Source organism: Ovis canadensis, chromosome 14 (genome assembly GCF_042477335.2).
Source record: "Ovis canadensis isolate MfBH-ARS-UI-01 breed Bighorn chromosome 14, ARS-UI_OviCan_v2, whole genome shotgun sequence".
In the NCBI taxonomy this organism is placed as follows: domain Eukaryota; kingdom Metazoa; phylum Chordata; class Mammalia; order Artiodactyla; family Bovidae; genus Ovis; species Ovis canadensis.
Genome location: NC_091258.1, coordinates 55,732,848 through 55,755,638, shown reverse-complemented (window position 1 = coordinate 55,755,638; position 22,791 = coordinate 55,732,848). Strand labels below are relative to the sequence as shown.

Sequence of the window (22,791 nt, the reverse complement as noted above, 5' to 3'; positions counted from 1 at the left end):
CAATCACAAAGAAGGGCAATGCCAAAGACTATTCAAACTACTATACAATTGCACTCATTTCACATGCTAGCAATAGTATGCTTGAAATCCTTCAAACTAGGCTTTGGCAGTACACAAACCAAGAACTTTTAGATGTACAAGCTGGATTTAGAAAGGGCAGGGGAGATCAAATTGCCAACGTCTGTTGGATCATAGAAAAAGCAAGGGATTTCAAAAAAGACATCTACTTCTGCTTCATTGACTATGCTAAAGCCTTTGACTGTGTGGATCACAACAAACTGGAAAATTCTTAAAGAGATGGGAATACCAGACCACCTTACCTGTCTCCTGAGAAACCTGTATGCAGGTCAAGAAGCAACAGTTAGAACTGCACATGGAACAACGGACTGTTCAAAATTGGGAAAGAAGTACATCAAAGATGTATATTGTCACCTTGCTTTTTTAACTTATATGTAGAGTACATAATCTGAAATACCAGGCTGGATGAAGCACAAGCTGGAATCAAGATTTCTGGGAGAAATATCAGCAACCTCAGATATGCCCCCAATATCACTTTAATGACAGAAATCAAAGAGGAATTGAAGAGTTTCTGATGAAGGTGAAAGAGGAGAGTGAAAAAGTTGGCTTAAAACTCAACATTAAAAAAACTAAGATCATGGCATCTAGTCCTATTACTTCACGCCAAATAGATGGGGAAAAAGTGGAAACAGTGGCAAATTTTCTTTTCTTGGGTTCCAAAATCTATGGATGGTTACTGTAGCCACAAAATTAAAATGCTTGCACGTTGGAAGAAAAGCTATAACAAACTTAGCTTATTAAAAAGCAGAGACATCACTTTGCCGACAAAGGTCCCTATAGTCAAAGCTATGGTTTTTCTAGTAATCACTTACAGAAGTGAGAGTTGGACCTTAAAGAAGGCTAAGCACCAAATAATTGATGCTTTGGAAATGTGGTGTTGGAGAAGAATCTTGAGAGTTCCATGGTCAGCAAGGAGATCAAACCAGTCAATCCTAAAGGAAATCAACCCTGAATATACATTGGAAGGACTGATGCTGAAGCTGAAACTCCAATACTCTGGCCACCTGATGTGAAGAGCAGACTGATTAGAAAAGACCCTGATGCTGGGAAAGATTGAAGGCAGGAGGAGAAGGGGACGACAGAGGATGAGATGGTTGGATGACATCACTGACTCAATGGACATGAGTTTGAGCAAGCTCAGGGAGATAGTGAAGGACAAAGACTAAAGAACTGACTTTTCATTTTATTTAACTTTAATTAGTTAAAGTTAAAATTAAAATTTAAATTTAAATAGCCGCTTGTGTTTTGTGGCTACCATATTACACCATATCTGGGTGTAAGATTTGACAGATGTGTGTGTATGTGTGTATCTTATTAGAAATATATATAGGTATATGCACATATTCAAGTTTACGAATATTATTAAAATCTATTTTGTCCAAATATCATATTAGATCTTTGGACATATTATTAATTATGACATATTCAAGTTTATTAATAATATCAGTCAAATCCTCTACTTTCTTGCATATCTGGCAAAGATAGAGAGAAAAATGTTCACACTGACCATTTGCTTCAATCTCTACCTTGTTAAATATTAATATCATCATCCCTGATTTATTTTTGTTTGTGTTTGCATGGTAAGTCTTTGCCCATCACTTTATTTGGCATGTAGGAAGAGCTCAATATTTATTTGTTCAATGAATAAATGTTTAAATGAATTTTTAAAACTTTCTGGGACATTTTATTATAGGTGTGTTCCTTTATAATAGCACAAAGCTGGATATTGGTTTTGACCCATACTAAGTCTTTAAATAGAGAAATTTAACTCATTTACATTTTATGCTTAATTCCTTTCAGGGCTTTTTTTTCTTTATGTGAAATTAAAGCATTTCCTATGTAATTCTTTCTTGGTGAGGATCTTGTGGCCCTTTCGCCTTGAAGACCTTACATATTCATGGAGCCTAAAGAAGACATTTTCTTTTAAAGTTTTACGTTTCCATTCTTATTTCCCTTTGAACTACTTTTATATCTAGTTTAAGTGCCTTCTTTTTCTTCTTCATTTATCATTCATTAACTTTGAGTCCTGGTAATATTTTCTGAGCTGGTCTTTTAATTCTCCATTTGAAAATGAGTCAATCATATTTCTCACCCAAGAAGCAGTCTTTTCAGATTTTTCCATCTTAATACTCCCATACTTTTCATAGTTGAAAGTTTCTCTTGGAAGAACACCTAGAGAATCTTTACCTTTTTCTCCTGTTTCTTCCACTAGCCATGTAATGTGACATTTTCTCTAATTGCTCAGATGATGTCTGTATCTTGAATGGCTAAATGTTTCCACACGACTCATGATTTCTCTGTTTTCTCTCCGATACAGGGGAGTAAAGTTACTGAGCTTCAGTCTGCTCTCTGATATGTGGAGACAAGCATTTCAACCTCATTGGTTGAGATGATTCACTGATATAACTTCATTAAGCTTCTTGCTACACAATGAATGGCACATACTGGGTTTTTGATTCATAAATGCAAACTCATTCATAAATACACACAATGGGCAGAGCAGCAAAGCAGTCAGGATCACAAGTACTGGAGTCCAGCTGCCTGGTGTAAAAATTCTGATTTTCTCTTCACTGACTATATATCCTGAGCAACTTACTTGGCTTCTTTGAGTCTTAGATTTCTCATTTATAAAATGGTAAGAGCAGTAAATGAGATTGTTTTTTTAAAAACACCTAGCATACTGCCTGACCCATAGCAACAATTCTATAAAAGGTAGACGTATTTAATTAAAAAACAAACAAACCTCTAAGTACTTCCACTTCTTGGTATATATCCCAGAGAAGCAATAACATAAAAATGCACAAGGATGTTGATTGCAGAATAGTGTGTGATACAGTATGAAGCACTGAAAACAATGAAATGTCCATCAGCAGGGCAGTGACGGTATAGAACACTGTGCAGCAACTTAAAGGGATGAGGCAGCTCTGTGTGCGCGAATATGGACAGAGCTCCGGGATCTGTGAGCGAAGGCAGAGTAGTGGACTGACACGTTCAGAAGAATGGTCTTCCCATACAGATGGCCAACAAACACATGAAAGGCTGCGCAACATGACTCATTATCAGAGAAATGCAAGTCAAAACCACAGTGAGGTACAGAATGGCTGCGATCCAAAAGCCTACAAGCAATAAATGCTGGAGAGGGTGTGGAGAAAAGGGAACCCTCTTACACTGTTGGTGGGAATGCAAACTAGTGCAGCCACTATGGAGAACAGTGTGGAGATTCCTTAAAAAACTGGAAATAGAACTGCCTTATGACCCAGCAATCCCACTGCTAGGCATACACACCGAGGAAACCAGAATTGAAAGAGACACATGTACCCCAATGTTCATCGCAGCACTGTTTATAATAGCCAGGGCATGGAAGCAACCTAGATGTCCATCAGCAGATGAATGGATAAGAAAGCTGTGGTACATATACACAATGGAGTATTACTCAGCTATTAAAAAGAATACATTTGACTCAGTTCTAATGAGGTGGATGAAACTGGAGCTGATTATACAGAGTGAAGTAAGTCAGAAAGAAAAACACCAATACAGTATACTAACGCATATATATGGAATTTAGAAAGATAGTAATGATAACCCTGTATGTGAGACAGCAAAAGAGACACAGATGTATAGAACAGTCTTTTGGACTCTGTGGGAGAGGGCAAGGGTGGGATGATTTGGGAGAATGGCATTGAAACATGTATAATATCATACATGAAACGAATCACCAATCCAGGTTCGATGCATGATACTGGATGCTTGGGGCTGGTGCACTGGGATGACCCAGAGGGATGGTATGGGAAGGGAGGTGGGAGGGGGGTTCAGGATGGGGAACACGTGTACACCTGTGGCAGATTCATGTTGATGTATGGCAAAACCAATACAATATTGTAAAGTAATTAGCCTCCAATTAAAATAAATAAATTTCGACAAAAAAAAATGGTCTTCCATAAATAACCTCCAAAATAGAGATCTGCATGCAGAGCTGGTTTCACAGGCATATGATCAAATTCTGGGTATGCCAATGCCGTGCTGAAGCATTCTTAATAATTTTCAAATTTTTCAAAGTTCCTAATAATTTATTCTTGGCACTGTATTTTGTAAATGAAGACTGATGGAACGATGGAGCATGTACCTGAGCAGAGAAGTGACACTGGGTAGCAGCGTGGCCTGCTACTTGGACTCAGCTTGGCACTGGGGGCAACAGCAGCCTAGAAGCAGCAGCACCTGGGCACAGTGACAGGACATGTGGCAGGAGAACAGCTTCCCTGTCCCTCCCTAGAGCTGGTCACTGTGACATATGCACGAATATTAACTCTTAGACCCGAGTGCCAGAAGAGGAACTGCTGATACCCAAGTAGCATCCTTTGTTAGTAAATTACTACAGAATCTAAGCACATACGTGGGTATTTTGGACATTGCAATAAAGCACAGCAGAGATTTATCAATTGCTACCACATTGAAAAGCAAATATTCACAGGCTTAAATGTCCCATTTGATGGGATGTTTTCTTTCTAAAAAAATTTTATTTTATGCTGGAGTGTTGTTGATTTACAATGTTGTGTTCGTTTCAGCTATATAGCAAAGTTAACTTAACTATACATATACATAGGAGAAACAATCCTAAAATTTGTGTGAAACCACAGAAGACCTCAAGTAGCCAAAGCAATCTTGAGAAGAAAGAACAAAGTTCCAGGTATCATGTTTCCTAATTTCAAACTATACTACAAAGCCATAGCAATAAAAACTGTATGGTACTGGCACAAAAGTAGACTGATCAACAAATGGAACAGAATAGAAAGCCCAGAATAAAATTTTGGCATATAGAGTCAACTAATACCTGGTGTTCTTCAGCCCATGGGGTTGCAAAGAGTTGGTCACAACTAATCGACTGAACTGAACTGAATATTTGGCAAGGGAGACAAGAATACCCAAAGAGGAAAGGATGGTCTCTTCAACAAATGTTGCTGGGAAATGTAGATATTCACATACAGAACAGTGAAATTGGACCTTTATGTCACACCATGCCCCCCAGTTAACTTGAATGCAAGATTCAAACATAAGAGTTGATAGTATAAAATTGCAAGAAGAAAATGTTGGGAAGAAGCTCATTGAAATTGGTCTTGGCAATGATTTTTTTTTGGACATGATACCAAAAGCATAAACAATAAAAGCAAAAGTCAACAAATGAGACTACATTAAACTCAAATCTTCTTCACAGCAAGAAATCAAGTAATAAAATGAAAAGAGTCTATATAAGGGGAGACAATGAATTAAAGTGTTTTTTTTTTAAGTGAAAAAATTATTACCATAATATTTGTTTAATTTGTTGTTGTTCAGTCCCTCAGTCATGTCTGACTCTTTGTGACCCCATGGACTGCAGCACACCAGGCTTCCCTGTCCTTCACCATCTCCTGGAGCTTGTTCATATTTGTCCATTGAGTTGGTGATGCCATCCAACCATCTTGTCCTCTGCCATCCCCTTCTCCTCCTGCCTTCAGTCTTTCCCAGCATCTGGGTCTTTTCTAATGAGTCAGCTCTTTGCATCAGGTGGCCAAAGTACTGGAGTTTCAGCATCAGTCCTTTCAATGTATGTTCAGGTTTGATTTCCTTTAGGATTGATTGGTTTGATCTCCCTGCAGTCCAATGGACTCTCAAGAGTCTTCTCCAACACTACACTTCCAAAGCATCAATTCTTTGGCACTCAGCCTTCTTTATGGTCCATCTCTCACATCCATACATGACTACTGAAAAAACCATAACTTTGACTAGACAGACATTTATTGACAAAGTAATGTCTCTGCTTTTTAATACACTGTCTAGATTTGTCATAGCTTTTCTTCCAAAGAGCAAGTATCTTTTAATTTCATGGCTGCAGTCACCATCTGCAGTGATTTTGGAGCCCAAGAAAATAAAGTCAGCCACTGTTTCCACTGTTTCCCCATCTATTTGCCATGAAGTGATGGGACCAGATGCCATGATCTTAGTTTTTTGAATGTTGAATTTTAAGACAGCTTTTTCACTCACCTCTTTCACCTTCATCAAGAGGCTCTTTGGTTCTTCTTTACTTTCTGCCATAAGGGTGGTGTCACCTACATATCTGAAATTATTGATATTTCTCCCAGAAATCTTGATTACAGCTTGTGCTTCATCTAGACTGGCATTTCGCATGCTGTACTCTGCATATAAATTAATTAAGCAGGGTGGCAATATTCAGCTTTGAGGTACTCCTTTCTCAGTTTGGAAACAGTCTGTTGTTCTTTGTCTAGTTCTAACTGTTGTTTCTTGACCTGCGACAGGTAAGGTGGTGTGGTATTCCCACCTATTTAAGAATTTTCCACAGTTTGTTGTGATCCACACAGTCAAATGCTTTAGCATAGTCAAATGAAGCAGATGTGTTTTTGGAATTCCCTTGCTTTTTCTATGATCCTGTGGAGGTTTGCAATTTGGTCCCTGGTTCCTCTGCCTTTTCTAAATCCAGCTTGAACATCTGGAACTTCTTGGTTCATGTATTGTTGAAGCCTGGCTTGGAGAATTTTGAGCATTACTTTGTTAGTATGTGAAATGAGTGAGGTAGTTTGAATAGTCTTTGGCATTGCCCTTCTTTGGGATTGGAATAAAAACTGACCTTTCCCAGCCCTGTGGCCACCTCTGGGTTTTCCAAATTTGCTGGCATATCGAGTGCAGCACTCTAACAGCATCATCTTTTAGGATTTGAAATAGTTCAGCTGGAATTCCATCACCTCCACTAGCTTTGTTCATAGTAGTGCTTCCTAATGCCCACTTTACTTTGCACTCCAAGATGTCTGGCCCTAAGTGAGCGATCACACCATCATGGTTATCTGGGTCATTAAGATCTTTTTTCTGTATAGGTCTTTTGTGTATTCTTGCCACCTCTACTTAATCTCTTATGCTTCTGTTGGGTACTTGCTGTTTCTGTCCTTTATCGTGCCCATCTTTGCATGAAAATTTCCCTGGTATCTCTAATTTTCTTGAAGAGATCTCCAGTCTTTTGCATTCTATTGTTCTCTCTGTTCCTTTGCACTGTTCGCTTAGGAAGGCTTTCTTTTCTCTCCTTACTATTCTTTGGAACTGTGCATTCAGACGGGTATAGCTTTCCTTCCCTCCTTTGCCTTTTGCTTCTCTTCTTTTCTCAGGTATTTGTAAGCCCTTCTGAGACAACTATTTTACTTTTTTGCATTTCTTTTTTTTGGGGATAAAGTTGATCACCGCCTCCTGTACAATGTTATGAACCTCTGTCCATATTTTTTCTGGCACTCTGTCCATCAGACCTAATCTGTTGAATCTATTTGTCACTTCCACAGTATACTTGTAAGGGATTTGATTTAGGCCATACCTGAATGGCCTAGTGGTTTTCCTTATTTTCTTCTATTTAAGTCTGAATTTTCCAAGGAGTTCATGATCTGAGCCAGTCAGTTCCTGCTCTTGTTTTCGCTGACTGTATAGAGCTTCTCCATCTTGTTTGTTTAATGGTGACTTTCTATTTCCATTATTCTGTCTATACTTTTGAATGAAAATTCTATAGTAAGGAAGAGCTGTCCTCTTCCCCCATTTGTCTATTTATTCAATTATTTACAGATATCAACATGGATTTATGGATATACGTTTTATTCTAAGGGTTATATTATGTTAGTATTATTTATTTTCTTGTTTCATTTGTCCTGCTTCTACATGGATGGACCTAGAGACTGTTACAGAATGACGTAACTCAGAGAAGGAAAAGTATCATATGCCAGCCCGTATATGTGGAATCTAAAAAGAAATGATATAAATGAACTTACTTAAAAAACAGACAGACTTAGAGAGGACTTATGGTTGCCTGCACTCTCTGCTATATTTAAAGTGGATAACCAAAAACGACCCACTGTCTAGCAGGTGGAACTCTGCTCAATGTTATGTGGCAGCCTGGATGGGAGGGAGTTTGGGGGAGAATGGATACATGTGTATATACGGCTGAGTCCCTTCCCTGCTCACCTGAAACTATCACCACATTGTCTGTAAACTGGCTACACCCCAATATAAAATACAAAGTTAAAAAAATGCTTTGCTTCTCTTTCCTTGTATCTTCAGGGTGAATTCAGAGAACTCTTTAAAACTCTAGACCCAGAAGATCAAACAAGCCTGTGTCTCATGATGTGTCTGTACGTGCAGTGTGGTCATCCAGTGACTGTGATGATCTGGGAAGGGGCTCCTGGCCACCAGAATCCCAGGGTGTCATTATGGACATGGATGTTCTTCTTCTTGACCCTGACACCATGATCGGCAAACCACCTCCCAGAGCATCTTCTTTCCAGTCTGAAAGGAATGGAGGGCTTCCCAGGGATGCCTTGGGTCTGGGAGGTCTGGCTGGGAGGTGGGAGGTCTGGCTGGGAGGAGCTGGGACCAGGCACTGCTTCTGTCTTTCAGTCTTTTGCTGACTCTACCACGAACACCAAAGTGTGTCCAGTCCTAGGGTATCTCTGGTTTCAGCCCAGCCAGCCCACCTCCTACCATGATTGTAAGTAGAGCTCTAACTGCTCACACGTGATGTGGTGCCAGTATCATTTTCTGGAGAAATAAATCTGTTATTCCAAGAAAGAAATTTACTTCTCTAAGCCTAGTCCTTGATTAAGGATAAAATGTAAATATCCCAAATTTTTTAAAATTAAAATTAAAAGAATTAAAATAAAAACTTTAAAAATTCTTTATTCCTAATTTCTTTAGAAATTAAAAAATTTAATTAATAAATTAAAAATTAAAAAAAATACACCAACCCCCCTCCCCCCAAATCATCTTGGGTAGTGGTGGTGGTAGATGGAAGTTTGAGAAAGAAGCATGACTACTATTTTAGAGGCACTGATTATAAGCTCAAAGTCTCCTTGTTTAGAGCAACATAACACTTGTAATGCCTTATAATTTTATAGTGTCTTTTAGATAGACTGCTACTATATGGCAAAACTCAGCTAAATATATAGTTTATTTCAGCAAAACAAAAAATTTAACCAAATAGGTTTACATATAGCTTTTAAATTTTGTTGGGCTTCCCTGATAGCTCAGTAGGTAAAGAAACCACCTGCAATGCAGGAGACCCCGGTTCGATTCCTGAGTTGGGAAGATTGGCTGGAGAAGGGATAGGCTACCCACTCCAGTATTCTTGGGCTTCCCTTGTGGCTCAGCTGGTAAAGAATCTGCCTGCAATACAGGAGACCTGGGTTTGATCCCTGGGTTGGGAAGATCCCTTGGAGAAGGGAAAGGCAACCCAGTCCAGTATTCTGGCCTGAAGAATTCCATGGACTGTCGGACATGACTGAGCGGCTTTTACTTTGTAAATTTTGTTACTAAAGGAACTATACTTTGCTGCCTGATAAGATCTCTAGCCTCTTCTAGATTTCAAGAAGCGCACTTAAAAGCTTGGTTTCCTTCGAAGAAAAGTAAAGGACGTGATTATATTTTTAATACACAGAGACTTCCACTGGGTTGAGAAGAAGCAGAGAGAAAATGAGGGGCATACCCCTGTGCACAAAACTGGCTGAATAAACATTTGCCGAGGAGAATCAGTTTCAAGGAGGACAAGGTCTGAGTGATGAGTGTCTGCTTCCCGTGATGTTTGTTAATCTCCGTCATTAGAGAAATGCACACTTGCATTTACACTTGCATAGTGGTTGATGTTTTTAAAGTTTGTTTTCCAAATTTTGGATACTCATTTATTCACTGAACAAATAAGTATGGATTCCTTGCTGTATGAAGGGGAGAATGGGTGTCATGGAGAGCAGGACCAGGTATCAAGATCTGGGTACCCGAATCCATGTTCTAGGATAGATTTGCGTGTACCCAAGGGAAGAGGGAGGGACCCAGCTGATTCTTGGCACATCAAACAGATGACATCTCTTTGCTGTACCTGCATCCGCAAATGTAGCTCTGCCACGGAAGTCAAAGAGACCTGGGCTGAGGAATTAGAGGCTTTTTGTGCTAAAAGTCTGTCTTTTATCGTTTAAATTACAACACTGAATAATTTTGTATGTGTAAAAACTGTCAAAAGTATCCTTAAATTGTACCTTTGCCGTGTGCTAAAATCACTCTTCATTATGACCTATTTGTACATCATGTGAACCAAATATCTCAGCCGGGAAATGTAAATGGGTTTTTGTTTTTGCTCTGCAGGTTAGGTCAGCAGACGTCAGCAACAAATATGATTGCAAGGGTGAAGGTGACATGATTTACTTAAATCAGGCAATTTCTCCATTAAAGCATCGAAGCCTCAACTCATAAAGGCACTCTTTAGCAGATGAACTATAATGTCACCCAGCATTTGTCATATTAGGTGATTTGAAAGGAAAGAACAATTATAAAAATGAATGTAATTCTCTTTTGAAGAAAAAAAATGTTTAGTTTTTGCAGCAGGGGGTGGTTAATTTTCCATAGATAAAAGGTTTCACAACAATTCGCGGCCATAACGTTACACAATTAAAACACAGGAAGGATCCAGCGCCAAAGCAGACAGTTGTAGGAATTAGTTGTTTAGGGCTGGGGAAGCAGGGTTTCCCTCCAGCATCAAAGGTTATTTTGCGCCCTGTAGGAACAGCTCTGTTACCATCGACTGTGCTAGAGTGTCCCCAACCCCCAACCTTACCCCTGTTTCTGAGCTGCTTTCAATTAGCAGGGATTATTAAACTGGAAACATTTTAAACTGCTGCTGAGGCTGCTTCCCTGCCTTATGAGCTGAGCTGGAGGCGTCACAATAAAAGCTGATTGATTAGCAAAGAATGTACTTACAGCAACTGATGCCCAGTGTCATTTTCTATGCTTTTTCATAAGCTCCCCTGCCCCCTGAATTTTGCGTTTTCCTTCAGAGCTTAACCTTGGTTTCTCTCTCTGGCACTTTCTACATTCTGGAAGCTCTCAACTTCCATCTCAATGACCTGCCCTGGACCCGCTGGCTCTTCACACTCCTCTCTCACCTGGATTCCAAGGAGGGTGACCCATGGGTGAAGGTGGGTGGATCCCTGAGGGAAGACTATTAGGTTCTTGCTTTGGTGTTTAATTGTGTGCAACGCAGGAGAGCCCAGTTCAGTCACTGGGTTGGGAAGATCCCCTGGAGAAGGAAATGGCAACCCACTCCAGTATTCTTGCCTGGAGAATTCCATGGACAGAGGGGCCTGGTGGGCTACAGTGTATAGGGTCACAAAAAGACACGACTGAGCAACTAACAGTTTCTTTCTTTCTTTAACTGTCAGAACCCTAGAATAACAGCCACAAACAACACATCTCTAAAGAAAACAGGCCACGGAGTACGGAGGTGTGTCCTGTGGGAGGTTTCAAAACCTGAAGGCACGAGCCTGGAAGCCTCATCTGGTGCTCAATGATCTTCTCTCTTCTACTGATCTTACATTGTCTTGTGTGAATCTTTTGTTTCTCCAATTACACTAATTTAACTTATTTGATGAGATGGCTGGATGGCATCACTGACTCGATGGACATGAGTCTGAGTGAACTCCGGGAGTTGGTGATGGACAGGGAGGCCTGGCCTGCGGCGATTCATGGGGTCGCAAAGAGTCGGACACGACTGAGCGACTGAACTGAACTGAACTTATTTGATAACATATCTGCTGTGCTGTGCTAAGTCACTTCAGTCATGTCTGACTCTGTGACCCTATGGACTGTAGCCTGCCACCTGTCATGCTCCTCTGTCCATGGGATTCTCCAGGCAAGAACAGTAGAGTGGGTTGTCATGCTCTCCTCCAGGGGGTTTTCCTGACCCAGGGATCAGGCCCATGTCCCTTTAAGTCTCCTTTGTTGGCAAGTGGGTTCTTTACCACTAGCGTCACCTGGGAAGCCCTTTATATACATATCTATGTATATAAACATTTATGATAATTTATTGTATATTCATGCATTATGTATCATTTAATATATTGTATATATCATTTAATTCTAACAATAATACTCTGAGTTAGGTATAGTTAATACCCCCATTTTTACAGATAAGTAAACTGAGGCTTGGAAGTGGTTGAAGCTGACTTCAAAATGAGACAGAATGCTTAACCATAGTTGTGGCTTCTTTGTCCTTACCTTAAGCTTCAGATTCCTCATTTGTCTTTATTCTTTTCCAGATTGTTCGCTTAAAGAAAACAAAACAATGGTTTATTCAACATATGCTTGTTTTGTGTTTGCTTTGTACCTGGCTCGTTTCAGGCTCTGGGGACAGACGTGAACTAGTCAGACCAGCTTCGTCCTGTTGTGGGGACTGGGCTTGCGCCCCAGCTCTGATGTTTCTGACCCATTTCTAAGGTCAGACCCAACCTGCCTTTGATTCTTCATTGGGTTCATGGGCTCCACCTGGGAGCACCCTTGGCCGCTATTGGGTCTGTTAAGAAAGTGTGGGCCCTTGGTCATTCTTATTTGCTGCTTGAGAGAGGATACGGGGAGGTAATGTGGGCCCAGGCTGGGGGCGGCAGAGGGCATCTGGCACACTGGAGTAAATGTGCATGCCTGCATTGCCACTCACCACGAGTAAGCAGTCAGCCTTCTCGGCTTTGCAGTATTGCTTGAGTCCTACAGAATAGCCACAGCCCATGTCGAGCGGACTGGAAGCAAGAGGCTGAGTGTCGTTTTTGGTTCCACAAGGCGCTGCTGTCAGCCCCTTGCCAGTCCCTTGTGGGGCAGACGCGGGGCTGGAGTTAAGGCTGGGGTAGAGTGGGGACAAGCAGGTTCCCCTGGAGGCGGAGCCGGGGGTGGGGGGAGGCCCACCACAGCGATTTCTGGATTACGACTCCAATCGCCCAAGAAGAAGCATTTATTACCTCCAAAGTGGTGCCGGCTCTGTAGTCCTGAATGGAGAGGTGAGGTATTGCCGCTGTTATCTTCTGAACTAACTGCTATTGCGTGTCCCATGACCAGCCGTGGCAGGGTTTTTGTTCCCATGAATGAATGGGCTATAAATCTGTCGGAGTTGACACTAGCAGCCGTCCTAGAGGGTGTAAAGAGAAAATGTGCTGAAGAATCTTGTGGTCTCTGCTTGCCTGGAAAATGAGTTCAATAAAATGGAGGTGATCAGTGCTTATTTATAGGGTAAACGGATACATCCTGCATCGCCGTCAGGAGCGAAGTCAGTGTTTTCTCATTTACACTCATTCTGCGCCCTGCGTCCTGCATGGGGCGGCGCGCGGGGCCGCAGAAGGAGAGGAGCCGCCTGCCTGCAGACCGGGAGCATATCGCTCTGTTTCTAAGGCTGGGGGATCCGTCGTGGGAACTGGCTGGAGGGGCTTAAGGTTTTGAGGTTTGTAAGGAGCCGGAAAACCCAAGGCCCTGAACGGTTTTTTATTTACATTTCCGTTTCGAGGGTGAATGACAGCCAATGGGACAAAATTCATTGCCATTTTTCAGGCCTCTGAAACAATAAATTGCCGCAACCATAAATTTGGAGCTGGGTTAAGTACTGAAAACAATTTATTGCTAATTTTTCCCTTAATTGCATTCCCAAGAAGAAGGTTTGGTGCTCACTGGTGGAATTATTATATAAAAATTATTCGTTAGAAAGCACAACGAACTGTAAATCAGACTCTTACCTGGAACAGGGTCAAGGTTCCCCACAATTCTCCCCGCCCCCACCACCAGCAGACTGTCTCCAGTGAGGGTCTCAGAAAATAGAAGGATCAGGGATAATGCACCCACCGTCCCTCCCCCCTCCTCCAAGACAAGGCACGGAGATTAAGTGTTGATTCAATAAGATGCCTCACCTCCTAAAAGTGATTGTGTGAGTCACTCGTGGAAGGGAGCAGAGGGTCCATAATGGAATGTTCGCCGCATGGCCTCCTCGCCTCATTTAATTTGTTTCGAGGCTCCCAGTGTGTCAGGCTAACTTCAGTGGAGGCCAGGGAGCAGGGCTGACCCTGTTGGTGGAGACAGTTGAAAGGCAGCAGTATCTCGTCAGAAATTGCTGGGATGGAGTGAAACCCTGTTGCTGTCTCACCTTGGATGCCGATAACCCTGTCCCAGGTGAGCTTCCTCTGAAAGCTTGGTGAGACAGGCATTCCCATGAGTGATCGATCACAACCTATCGGAGGTGATCTGTTATCTCCTGGTTCTTAGGTCAGAAGTCTTGGGGTTCCCTGGTGGCTCAGATGGTACAAAAATCTGCCTGTAATGCCCAAGACCCAGGTTTGATCCCTGGGTTGGGAAGATCCCCTGGAGAAGGAAATGGCAACCCACTCCAGTATTCTTGCCTGCAGAATTTCATGGACAGAGGAGCCTGTTGGGCTGTATTCATGGGGTTGCAAAGAGTCAGACACAACTGAGTAACTAACACTTTCCTTAACACCTGGCTCCCTGGGGAGAACAGAGCGGTCCTGTACCTGCCATCCATGCTCCTTTAGGACTGGAGGAGGCCATTAACCAGAACTCACCTGCATGGACCAGTCTCCTTGACATTTTGTGGGTCAGAATGGGTGACAGATTTGCCTCTACAAACCAGCCAGAGAGAGAGCCTGGCCCGAACCTGTGCCCCTCTGGAAGCTCCCGGGGCTAAAATTGCCATTTTCAAAGCTGTCTGGGGAGGAGCTTCTGGCTGCTGAGTGTTTATTATGTAACAAGCACATTCATCAGAGGGTGGAAAGGTCATCTGTTTCTCTCCCTTCTTCGGGGGCCCCTCCCATCTCTGGCCGGTAATGGCTCTGGTGGCAGGGCCCTGCTATGCATGGTGCAGGGCTGTGCTGCCATCGTGAAAAACTGGTGTCCCACTGCTGGCCACGGGAGGGGGAGGGAGGGTCTGTGAGAGAGGGGCATGGTATCCAGGGCTCTGAGAGTCATTCCAGAGGCCAGGCAGGATGGGGAAGTGGATACTTTAGGACAGAACGCTATGGCCCATCCTCATGTACTCGGGAGGTAGGGTTGAAAGTCAATGTGCTATGCAAAGTCAAATTAGAAAAAAGCTACAATTTCCTTGCTAGCCTGCTGGGAAGGCACTGCATTAGAGAATGACCCGGAGTCTGGCATAGCCTGTTTGACTCTAGTGATGGGATAGATTGCTATATCTCTGCTCATCTCTAGAATCATAATCATTTGGTGACACAATGAGGCCACGAGGGCCACAGAAGGTTTGAGACCCTGACCAAGGGACCAGCAGATTCTCCTCTCCATTTCTAGGCTACCCAGGATAGAGTCTCCCTGATGGGACAGCACGTAGCAGCAGCATCCCCACTCTATGTTATGACAAGTGCATATTGGGAAACTCCCAGGATGAAGCCTGTGCACATCCTGAGTGCACAGCAGCCAATTTTCCAGCAGGACCAAGGAGAGTTTCTCGGACCTCCTACTTCCATCTGTCCACTGTCTCTGCCTGTTTCCTTCCGGTTCCTGCTCCTTCCATGAGCAGATCACCTGGAAGGCCCTTCTGATGGGAGTTCCAGCCTTGAGTTCATGGTTCATGGTTAGATGTGGTTGAACACTGGGCTCATGGTTAAATGTGATAGAGAGTGTGACAAACCCAAGGGTACCTGTCAAAGCCACGGCTGCCTCCTTTGACAAGACCACTGTGGTCCATGGGACACCACACAGGAGAGCCAGGACAGCCCAGCTGAGGCTGACTTTTTTTTTTTCTTGTGGACAGTGTGTGTGGGTGTTGGGTGCCTGCCCCAGGAAAGCAAGGCAGCTTGTCTGGGAATTTTTGGTACAGGCTAAGTGGTCAGATTGGAGGCAAACAACAGCAATAAGGAACTGAGCCCATAGACCTTGGGTCAAGAGCAAGGGAGGAGGAGGACTGAATCCTCCTGGGGGAGACCAAGTCTGGAGGAGAAGTCAGAGCGAGTTCCCCCAGAAGTGGGGTCACAATGGGCAATTTGCTGTCAGTCTCTCCAATAGCAAGGGCCACAGGGGGCTCAGTGAATGTTAAGAGCAAAAGCAAATCATTGCTTTCTGAATAGAGGAGAAATGTACATTTATTTGTGAACATATGAAAATACAGGGAAGTTTCCAGAAGTAAATAAAAATTGCCTGTAATGCCCACTACCCAGAGATGAACATGGTTAAAATTTTTATGGATTTCTTCACAGGCCCATGAGCATTTAGATGTATTATTATTATTATTTTTTCCCAAACTGGGTTTCTACTATACTATACCATTTTTATGTCTCGCTTTTCCCCCTTAACATACTGTATACATTTCCCGTGTACTTAATGGTGTTCACAAACTTTTTTTTTGTTTTAAATTTTAGGAACCTTAGAAAAATGGTATAGATGAACGTATTTGTAGGGCAGGAATAGAGAGGCAGGTGCAGGGAGCAGACATGAGGCCACAGGAGGGGAAGAGGGTAGAGGAATGAATTAGGAGATTGGAATTGACAATATATACACCATCATGTGTAAAATGGCTAATAGGAAGCTGCTGTCTAGCACAAGGAGCTCAGCTTGGTGCTCTGTGATGACCTAGAAGGGTGGGATGGGGGTGGGGCTGGGAGGCAGGCTCGAGAGAGAGGGGACATATGTATACTTACAACCGATTCACTTAGTTGTACAGCAGAAACTAACACAATATTGTAAGGCAACTATACTCCAATTAAAAAAAAAAGAATGAACAGAATTGCATTTTATGGTTTTGTACCATTTTATTTAACCATTTCCCTTTTGGGAAACATTCCCTGGTGGCTCAATTGGTAAAGAATCTGCCTGCCAACGCAGGAGATGCAAAAGATGCAGGTTCCATTCCTGGGTCTGGAAGATCCCCTGGAGAAGGAAATGGCAACCTGCGCCAGTAGTTTGGTCTGGAAAATTCCATGGACAGAGGAGTCTGGCGGGCTACAGTCCATGGGGTCGTAGAGTCAGACATGCACATATATGCGTGCACATGCACACACACACGCGGAGTTGTTTCTAACTTTTTGCCCTTACCAGTGCAGTTGTGACAAATATACTTGAACATAAACCATGGGGCGCATCTCTGCTTTTACCTTACGGTGGATTCCTCTATGGTGAAGAAGTCCTCTATGGTGAGGCCCCTTTAATTTGAAGAATTTATCTCCAGGGAAGATTTGTCCTCTGAACCACGCGGAAGAGTGGCAGGCTTCCTTTCCAAACAGGAGATGATCTTTACAAAGCTGCCTGTTTGATAGATGAAACTACTTAGAATTGGAATTTCTCTTATGATGGGGATAAAATGCGTTTTCATCTGTCTACTGAATATGTATATTTTTTCTACTGAGAATTGTCTGGTCATCTGCACCAGTCCCCTTTTTTTCCCTTGAGCACTGGGCTCTCCTCAAGAACTCTTTCAAAGGAAAGGACTCTATAGTGTAAAGTTCAACAGCTAACCTTCTCTGTTCTCATGGGGCCGAGAAAGGTTGGGGTTTGAGATGGGACTTGAAGAACTGAAGGATTTTGATAGTTGGATACCTGGTTGAATGAGTCAAGGGAAATACACCTAGGAAAATCACAATCTCACTTCATGCGTTTAAAGAAATAAGTTGAGTGAATAAGGGCAAACTATTTTTGGTTTTGGTCTCTGCTGCAAATACCATGTAAAAGAGTCTATGAGCACTTACTTATCTAAGAAAGAAGGCATGCTGATAAACCTTCAATAAGACAACTCAGCTTCACTGTGATTTTCTTCCTTGGACTACCATCTCGGTCAAGGACTCAGAGAGTTTTGGGGCTGGGGGTGGGTGAGTGAAATGACCAGGCTTGGGGCGCTTCAGTTTTCCACTGTTTTGCCCATGTGTGTGCCTGGGTATGGGTGTGTGAGTGTTGGATCCCAGAGCCCAGCCAGCTGGACATATTGTGGAGTGTTGCCCACCCCCAGTTGTATGGGGGCAGGTCTGTTTTCAAGTACCCCAGAGCCCCCTTTTCTATGGTGACTGTCTTGTATTTTTCGTGTTTGCAGACAGTGGGATTGGGAATGACTTCACTGTTTGGTTCAGAATTTGGGCCAACTCTGACTCTGTGGTAGACGGCTAGCGATCACTGCGGCATTTCTGAGGGTGTTGGCAAGGCGATAATGCAATTAGCATCTCCTTCTGTGATGGAGAGTGAGGTGAAGACAAGCTGACTTCTTTGGAACTTGATGATACCTGATAATTAGGGGAAACCCTTAAGGGGAATTTATTGGGTTGTTTTGATAATTGAACCCAAATGCATGTGTAGTGAGACTCCCCCAAAACAACGGGCAAGGCAGTAACATACATGCCCACCAGCCCCATCCCTTAGGGGCTGGGATGGGCATGACTACTCTGTATTTTATTTTTAGCAAATATGTATAGCTCGGGTGGCTAGAGCCATTGGTGTTGTTTCAGGAAATTTATTTAAAATTCAATTTGTACATTGTGACTTCCAGCACTACTTTTGGGAAGTGTGTTCTGCATTAGCCATAGCAGTTCAGGATTATGGACTCCAAGGGAATATGTATAATTTTTATGCACTACGTTTATTGGCACATTTGTGTTAATAGCCAATAAGATGATATTGCCATCTTAATATGTTGCGAGTCTCTGTGACTCCGAGTGGGGGCCTCTGAGTATCTGATTGAGGGGGAGAAGTGGGCATGAGGGGCTCGAGGGTATGGGGAATGGTGTTGGAAACCCAAATACTGCCTTGGCAGGTAGTGTCTCTGCAAACCAAAGAGGAACCTATAATTCAGAGCGGGGAGCTGGGCTAAATCAGGGGACAGACCACCAAGGAGGCATTGACATGCTTGTACAGCAAAGTGCCCTTCCTTAGGAGAGAGCAATCCCGAAGATACTTAGCTCTCAATTAAATAAAGCCGCATCCTCCTGACTTTCTTTCGGCGACACTTCTCCTCCTGGGAGCAAGGAGCTTGCTTTTTGTAGTGAATTTACAGTGGCTTCTGGACAGATAACAAGAAGTCACATGGCTGACTCTCCAGCTTTGGTCTGGCTGTTTGCTGGATTTCCTGCGATGATGTTCTGAGGCGTTTACCACTCATATGGCACCAAGAAACAGTGCAAAGCTATATATAGATATAGATATCCAGTGCAAACCATGTTCATTGGAAAATCAAAAAAAAAAAAAAAAAAAGAAAAACCAAAACAGGGCACAAACATTTTCTGCTCTTTGGACTGTGGATTGGCAATGAAGTCTCTGTATCTCTACAGGCAGCCAACAGAAATTTGGGGCTTGAAAACTGGTGTGGAAGTTACCTTTTTGAAGCACCAGAGCCAAACCACAGCAGTTATGCGGGTTATGAATAATTTTACCTACACTGCCGAAGGCTTGTTGTGATTCCCTTTTATATCGTTAGGTGATCTGATTGCATTGAAATGTGGAGAAGTAACTGGCAGCTTCTGTGAAGTCTGGTGAAAGAGAGAGGCTGTCAGGTAGAGCGGCTTCAGAGGCTTCCCAGGTGGCGCTAGTGGTAAAGGACCCACCTGCAGTGCAGGAGACATGAGAGATGCGGGTTCGATCCCTGGGTCAGGAAGATCCCCTGGAAGAGGGCATGGCAACCCACTGCAGTTTTCTTGCCTGGAGACTCCCATGGACAGAGGAGCCTGGTGGGATACAGTCCATGGGGTCATAAAGAGTTGGATACGATGGAGGCCTCTTAGCACAGCACAGCACAGAGGCTCCCGTCCCTGGAAAGGCATGGAATTCTGTGGCCAGGACATGACTGAGTCCATAACTTATGGGGTCAGACAACCTTCCATCAGTGTCTTGCCTGCACTGAACCCTGTGTAGATAGCATATCTATGTTGTTAATGACCACTTCGTCACCTACAGCACAGGGCATGACACACAGTAGGACCTCAGCAAAGATTTGTAGAATCTGGGTGGGGACTATAGGGAAATAGCCTCTGCAACCCTGAAATCCCATGGGCTGCCCTCCCACCTCAGGACTCCAAGGATAACCTCTGCTCTGCCCCGGCTCCCATTCCCCACCCCAATCAAAACATATTTGCCCAGAGCCTGTCCCTTCTCCTGTGTGCTGTTGGACTGGAAAGAAAGCCAATAAGCTACTTCTGCAGAATGTGATCCCTCTTCTCAGGGAGAATCTGCATCTTTTTTACTTTTTTAAAGATGATTTAATGAATTAGTTAATTTTTGACTGTGTTGGGTAATCGTTGCTACACACAGGCTTTCTCTCGTGGCAGACGAGACGGGGCTGCTCTCTAGTTGCCCTGTGTGGGCTTTTCCTGCTGCAGAGCATGAGCTGTAGGGTACACAGGCTTCTGTAGCTGCAGTTGCTGGCTCTAGAGTGCAGGCTCAATAGTTGTGGTGCAGGAGCCTAGTTACTCCACAGCGTGTGGGGTCTTCCTAGATCAGGGGTCGAACCCATGTCTCCTGCACTGGCAGGTGGAGTCTTCACCTCTGAGCCACCAGGGAAGCCTAAATCTGTGTCTTAATAAAAGAGGCTTGAAGACCAAGCTCCTTTCAGCCAAGAACAGGTGATGGTGATAATCTGGGTAGTAGGTCTAGCTCTATCTGGTGCGATTTTGTAAATCCCACCTTGTCACTGCAAAAATGATCATCTGATTTCCATCTGGAATTTTATGGTTTTGTCTTGCCACATTTAAATCTTGAATCTGCCTAGGATTATTTTTTTTCATGATGGTGTTGAGTATGGTAAGAGATACATTTTATTTTTTCCAAATAGCCCATCTGTGGTGATGTTATTGTTGGGTCTGTCATGTTGTGAAGTTCATGGCTCCCACCCCGGTGGTCACCTCTCTCCCCACTGCACACAGAGAAGCTGAGATGGCGAAGAAACTGTCCTGGTTAACAGAGTGAGCTTTGGAGCCTGTGATATCTGGGTTTGAATTCAAGCTCCATAACCAATCGCCTGTGCAGTGGGATGACTTAGCTACCTTTTCTGAGCCAGGGCCTCCTGGTCAGGAAGCGGGCTTGGCACTGTGCTGCCTGACTGGGGTGAGGCCAAGATGAGATGTTGGATGCACAGTGGGCACCCCCATACTGGCTGGAACCAGATCCTCAGCGAGTGTGGGTTCCTGCTATTACTGACCCCTTTTTATTTTCACTGATTCCCTCGAAAAACTGACTGTGGGACTTCCATGGCCATCACCCTCCATTTCATCTCCTATCTTCCTGACCTTATCACCTCCCCCAAACTGGCTCTTCTTCCCCACATTTATACCAACCACCCAGGCATCCAAGGAAGAAAACAAATCATCTTGTCTCTTCTTTCTGGTCCCACCTGCCATTTCCATTCCATCATGGCAGCCGTGGGAGTGACCAGAAGCATGGCTTTAGAATCAGTCTCTCCCCACGCTAAACCAGCCTTTCTCTGCCCACCTTCTAGGCTGGGCTCTGGCTGCTCCAGACAAACACACTCCCCACCTGCACAAGACATCTTCATCGACCTGCTCATTTCGCCAGAAGGTCTTCACCTCGTGTGTCTGTTTAATCCCAGGTCTCGTGACGCTGCCTCTTAGACAGGATTCCCTCATTTTCCTCCTTTACCTCTGACCCTTAGTTTATGCTTCTGCTCCCTGACCGCCTGCACCCACTGCAGGTGGGGTCCCTGCAGGTGGGCTGGACACGCCACACACCTGAGCACAGTACCTGGAACAGGTGTATTGGCTATAATAGCCATAAGGATAACTTTCATGTTCCAGGTCCTGAGGATGTAGCAGAACCAAGGTTCCAATCTGGGATGGACTCGTTCAGACCCTGACTACCACTGATTTCCATGGGTGTGGGCTCCCATCATGCTGGTCAGAGTGTGAAAGACAAGGAATAATCCTGATGCTAATAACCATCCACTGAACACCAAACACGTGTCCAGGCCCTGTGCTTAGCATATGCTACGGAGGAGTCACGTTTGTACCCATTGTCTGTATAGGATATGCAGGCTGCAGGGCCAGAGGTAGTGGACGAGTAGGAGGGAAGCGTGTGGAGGTGGAGTTGGAAGAGTCAAAAAGGTGATTGTCGCACCTCCCTGCAAACCCCCCTTCTCACCGAGTAACTGCACGCGGATGGCTCTGTGTCTTCCGCTTGTCTTTCCCATGATCTCCCTGTCCTGTTTGGCTGTGACAGGCAGAGCTCAGAGTCCAGAGCTTGGATGGCCAGAAGGAGAGGCCGAAGATGAGCTATCACGGCCACTCTCCCCATCGCCACTGGCAGCTGTAATCTTGGAGATGCTCCAAATTTCTCCCTTTTAAAAAAATTTCCAATTTCATAACTCTCCTTAGGTGTTTTTTTTTTTTTTTTAAGACCCCATAGTGTTTGCAACAACCGTTATGGCTCTATTATGATAATACAAGAAAGTTACATTATGAAATAAATGCATTTTAAGGTTTTTCCCTGGCAACATAATGTAAGGATCATTCTGCATGTTGGTACTAAAGAATCAAAAACAGTTTAGTCAGTGCATGTGAACACTGTTTCTTGTCATCTATTTAATGGATCTACTGTACTATTTGTGTTCCTTCCAGCCCTGCTGCCGTACATCAATGAAAAATTATGTTTTTTGCCTCCGTGCTACAACACCCGTCATCTTTATAGGCAACGCATTCCCCTTCAAGTCGTGGAGTGTAAACTGCCTACCATTTCTCTGCCCCTTTCCCTCCCCGTCATTTACCTGGTTCTTGGAAATCGAGGGTCAGTGCCTTCTCTTATTAATGTTCTGTGTAATAGAAATCAGTGCACCCGTGTTACTCACGTGGAACCTGGGCAAACAGTGGCTGTTAGTGTGCAAAGGGCAGACAGGAAGCCCGGCTTTATTTTTTTAACCTTCTTTGTTTACTGGATCTCGGCAGTCAATCACAA

The 22,791-nt window shown here is 43.6% G+C and overlaps 2 long non-coding RNA genes across 2 annotated transcripts in view; one reads left to right on the top strand and one right to left on the bottom strand.

The window, feature by feature from the left end:
- Positions 1 to 9,640, top strand: part of LOC138418097 (uncharacterized) — an 89,255-nt gene extending 79,615 nt beyond the window's left edge. The window contains exons 2-3 of the long non-coding RNA XR_011248411.1: positions 8,158 to 8,584; positions 9,530 to 9,640. This is a non-coding gene — a long non-coding RNA (uncharacterized lncRNA). The remainder of the gene's footprint in view (positions 1 to 8,157; positions 8,585 to 9,529) is intronic.
- A 908-nt stretch (positions 9,641 to 10,548) lies between these two features.
- Positions 10,549 to 22,669, bottom strand: LOC138418096 (uncharacterized). Its single transcript, XR_011248410.1, has 6 exons — positions 22,604 to 22,669; positions 17,007 to 17,157; positions 13,803 to 13,955; positions 12,867 to 13,033; positions 12,136 to 12,184; positions 10,549 to 10,636 (listed from the first exon to the last, which is right to left on the bottom strand). It is a non-coding gene; the product is annotated as an uncharacterized lncRNA (long non-coding RNA).
- Positions 22,670 to 22,791: the final 122 nt, after the last annotated feature.